Source organism: Epinephelus fuscoguttatus, linkage group LG1 (genome assembly GCF_011397635.1).
Source record: "Epinephelus fuscoguttatus linkage group LG1, E.fuscoguttatus.final_Chr_v1".
NCBI classification, from domain to species: domain Eukaryota; kingdom Metazoa; phylum Chordata; class Actinopteri; order Perciformes; family Serranidae; genus Epinephelus; species Epinephelus fuscoguttatus.
The window spans coordinates 27,984,394-27,989,543 of NC_064752.1; the positions used below are offsets into that span (position 1 = coordinate 27,984,394).

The 5,150-nt window shown below is 43.1% G+C and overlaps 1 long non-coding RNA gene across 1 annotated transcript in view; it reads right to left on the bottom strand.

The window, feature by feature from the left end:
- Positions 1–5,150, bottom strand: part of LOC125879842 (uncharacterized) — a 46,071-nt gene that overhangs the window by 12,766 nt on the left and 28,155 nt on the right. The gene's annotated exons all lie outside the window — the stretch shown is intronic.

The window sequence follows — 5,150 nt, forward strand, 5'->3', positions numbered from 1 at the left end:
GTCTCACAATAAAACGTGGCTCAAAGAGATGTGTCAAGATATTAAGAACTAAGGGGCAGAATAGAAATATAAGACAGATAGACATTATATTAAAATCTTAGACTCCCTCTCGGCATTGGTAACATGTCCCACATTGTCCCAAACAAACCTACTCTTTGTCCCACATTTGATTTGTTGGGATCTAATCACGCAGTTTGTTACATTTCTAGCTCACGTACTGTTTGAGTGGTGCATTGGGGCAACCAGGCCCTCTGCCTTTCTTTCAGTTGACCGGTCAGTGAGGCTGAAGCCAGATTACGCCCCTGGTCTTGACATGTGTCCAGGCTCACCGCAGGTTATGCCAGGGTCTTCGATGCCGTGCTGGACAGACAGAGACACAGACCCCTCTGCCGGGCATGACGTCAGACAGGACACAGGGACCTACTCAATAACAACAGAGGCTACAGTAAAGGTGCGCGACAAAGCACATTATCACTCCAATAAATGTTTCATTTCCACATTGATCTGGAAATGTGACCACAGATTCATTCACTACCTTGTAAAAAAAAACCCATAAAACCACAGGGAGAAGACTGATGTGATGTGTTATTGATGCCTGTAGGAGAAATCTCTCTCCAGGGATGAAGCAGGGAGGCACACAGTATATTACAGGCTACAGGAAACATCCTGAGAATTTTGGGATCCAGTTTCTACTTTACATACTAAAGACAAAATTAACAAGCACCTTGTGGTTGTTGGTATATTTTTTCTCATTCTTGTATAATAAGGAGACAAATTGAGGTGTTTCCAGGCTAGCTACAGTGAGGCTTAACAGAAAACTCTCCACTGATCTAACAGAGAGTGAGGGTTTCTTTTTAGCCTCAGCTTTTTGTATTGACATTTGACAACCTTATGAGAAGAAATCCTCTGTAGAGGAGGAGATACGAGTCTCTGTAGACTCAGTCACATGTTGCATTTTGAGTTTCTCGACCGGTGCTCTGCTGGTGGTAACCTACAACTGCATGCAGAAAGTTCATGCTCCTTGTTTTGGTGTTGCTGAAAGGTATTCTGGGAAATGTAGATAATCAGGGGATAAGTTGATGGAGCACGCAAGACGAGACAGTAGACACACAGCATTAAGCATAAGATAGCTGCTGGGTTGCAGTGAAACGTTGACGAGACTTTTCCATCATGCTGCAAAGATTCTTGCTGTGACTGGTACTTGAATGTCGACCCCCGCAGTTTTTCCAGTATGTCATCTTGCTTTATAGGCTGTAGTCTGTCTGTGCACATAAATGTTTAATGTATGTTTGTGAGTGTTTGCGTGTGTGTTTTCATGTACATGTGTCATTATCATGTGTTTTTATTTGCTTTCTAGTGTTGTGTGTGCATGTTTAGATGTGTTTCTGTAATTTTCCTTGGCTGAATGATGCGGGCATATGGTATGTGGGTGTTTGGCAGATGCTCCTAATCACTGGCTAGCTTTGCATTTGTATGTGACTGTTTTCACAAGAGATTCAGATTGGTAGCAAGGGCAGTTCACTCTGTTTTTGTTTGTCAAAAAGAAAAGAGGCGACTGCGGGCTCACGGGGCTCCTCTGTGTCTTGTAAAATATGTGGCGCAGTGAAAGGAGAAAGGTGGGCTACAGAGAAAATATGGTGATGCAGGTGGTGCGGTGTGAAGTGGGTTAGAGGGGGCGACAAATGTGTGGAAGAACTGCTAAAATCTTTAGTTTGAGACCATGAGGTGTTTGGTACAATCTGTGAAGGATCACACAAAGTAATCCACTGTCTTTTCCTCCCCAAATCTAAATTCTTTCATTCCCTTTACACATATTTCTTTGTTTTACCATTCGTAGGAAGCGAACATGAAGTCCATGCTGAACCAAACATTCCCCTAGTCAATACAATTTGTATCATATGCCAGAGAAATACCAGCATGTAGAAGTATATTGTCAAAATATTCAGTTATTAAAGCAATGATTTCACAGATGAGAAGACAGACACAACTCTCACGTGTGTATGGTGGCAACAGTTAGCAGCCAGTTAGCTTAGCTTAGCATATTGATTTGAAGCACGGGGAGCTATAGCCTGGCTATGTCCAAAGGTATATTTGCCTTCCATCACATGTAAAGTTCACTAATTAAGAGACGAAAGCAAAGCGGTTTTATGTCGTAGTTATGTGGCCATAGTCTTGTGGTCTTGAGGTTGCCAGGCAACCAGCAGATACTTCGGAGAGTTATTGCTCCCAGCCAAGAGAGAGTGTGGTTCATCAGCCTGGTCCCACTCCCAGGACGTCACATTATGCCTCTTAGGCAGTGACATCCTTTAGTCTCTGTATTAGGAGCACTGGGCTTTCAACCAATATCGTTGTAAAACAATCCACATTATTAGAGCAACAAATATCGAATAACAAAAATCAAAAGAGCGAGAAAGTCCACAGGAAGGAGCTGAGCTGGATTTGTCCAACAAGCCCAGGACTTTGACCCAGGAGACTGGTGTTCGTATCTTGTGTGAAATTAAAAGTCACCCTTGAGTTATCTTTTCATGTGAGTGGTTAGCCACATGTTAGTGAATCATGTGACTACACCAACCATTATCTTTTCCCAACCAAGTAGTTTTGTTGCCTAAACTTAACCATCGACTGCTTCTTAGTCATAAGCGTCAACTCACGTGACTGCATTTATTCATTCATCTGGAGAAAACCCATGCTGACACAGGGAGAACATGCAAACTCTGCACAAACCCCCCACCCCAGGTTCAACCAGTGACCCCTTCTGTATCAGAATACAACGCCGAAGTCTGCCCCTGGTGTCATTGTAATAATGCTGGGGGCTTCTGCCCAAGCGTCAAAATATGACAAGTATGGATGAGGTTACATTAGGCACAAACCCCTGTGAGACCGTAACTTGGTGTTTTTACAGTTTTTATACAAATTAAAAAACAGGATATAATCAACCAGTGGGTTTGCTGTTTACTGTTTCGTGTTTATCTGTAACATGAGAAAGTTTGAGACCCACCCACCATGACAGAAACAGTCAAGCTGTCATGACGGAAACAGTCATTGCCCACCAGCCGGACCAACTGTCTCATTTTACAGCTAAACAGTGCACTAAAACATGTTTATGAAAACATTTGAGGAGAGAAATAGGCAATGCAGTAACAGAAACTTGATTCATATTTGATCAGCGCTGCCGAGTTTGACAGTTTGACCGCAGTTCATGAGCTGTGATTGACATGATTGCTTCTTTAGAGACTCCCTGGCTCTGAATGGTTGTTTTTGTCCCCACGTGGTATGGCTAATAGACGCGCTACAAAGCGATAGAGTAGGCAGAGGAACTGTATGATTTTTATCTCTCTGATTTAGTGCTGTGTGAGTGTAGTGACAGTTTCAGCAAATATGACAAAAGAATTTTTTTTATCAAAAGATACCAACAACAGTTAAATGTATTAGTTTTCGTAAGGTCGTTGTGCACTGACACACTATTTATGTCACGTTACATTACTGTTATGTAACAAATGTACTTAGTTTAACCCAAAACAGGATCTTTTTTCTAAACCTAACCAAGTAGTGTTTTGCCTAATCCTAACTACAACCATTTCACAACATTAACCACGTTACAATGTGTTTCAACTGTGCGTCACATAGAGGCACTAAAGGGTGCCCTGTGCGTAGCTGTGAAACGCTGAGGGGTGTGACAAAACATCTGTATTTTACAACCTAGGATTGAGAACAGTTGGTTCAAGGCTAGCTGTTTCACCCCGTTTCCAGTCTTAAGGCTAAGATAAGCTAACCGGCTGCTAGCTGTAGCTGACTATTCACTGATATGGGAGTGGTATCTATCTTCTCTGAAGTGCATTCCCCAAAATTATTGCTTTAAACATATCACACTCTACAGATAAAAACTGAAGGGCACATAAGTTACATAAATCATGATGATACTGATACCAGCAACAAAAATGCACAGTCAAGATTAGGCTGAATATAAATACCTAGGGGGGTGGATGGTGGGTGGAGGTGCAGGAGGGCCTTCATTGATTTTATTTCGTTTTAGAGGCATGAAATGTTTCTTGTTCAAGGTTATATAAACAGCATTTATTCCACCATCTGTTTATTAGCATACGTGTACAAGGTGGAAATTTCAGACACAGGTGTAACCGGTTCTAGGACCCTTTTACCAATTCAAAATTAGTTTGATATTCAGAATCTGGTTTTTCTTATACAGGAAAACACATATAAAAAGTCTTAATGGAGGTTTTTTTTTTGTTTGTTTTTTGTTTTTTTTTTATTTTAGCACATATTCCACTGTGGGAGATTCTGTGCGGCTGACATCAACTGCCCCGGCTCTCCTCGGAGACCCCAGGTGTTCACACCTTTTATCTAAATCTCCCTCTGCAGTTTATCTCACATACTCACTAGCTCAGTAATTTACACCCCTCCCTTAAACAACTGTCTGTGAATCAGCATGAGAACTGCAGTGACAGAGACCTCATCCTTATTGTTTGCCCAAGGTCACAAATTTACCCATCAGTGACCTTGATCCCTGCACACAGCTCTCAGTGACCGAGCGCTCACAGTGCAGCAGATAGGGAGATGCACCTCACAATGAGATGATAATCTCAGGTGAAATATGGCTTCAAGCCTCATGAATCCGCTCCTTAACCAGCTCATCCTCCACCGGCGATGAAGTCGCCACATGGAAATTTAGAGTCTGATATGAGGGCAGACACTCACTGTACAGCCCCCGGTGTGCAGCAAAGCATAGACAGAAGCCTTCAAAAGCCTCCTCCACAGTGGGGGGAGAGTGATATTATCGAATCCAGTCATTTTTCCTCTGAGGGAGATCAGGTGAAGTGTGTGTAATATGTTTTGAGAGAGGAATAGGGAGGGGGACGCAAGTAATTGGTAAATCTCGTTGAATTACTAAAGAGGAGCGTTCACCCTTGAGGAATCTCAGGTCGTCCTTGTGGAAGGCTAGCCATCACACACACACACACACACACACACACACACACACACACACATTCACATACACACCCCAGCCCCCCAGTCCTCCTCCCGCATCCCTGTCTCCTCCCCCTTCCAACAAACCCCCCCTCTCCATCCTCCCTCCTTCCTCTCCTCCCCCCTGCGCTTGCAGATCACCGTATTGGTCGCTGGGATGGAGCGAC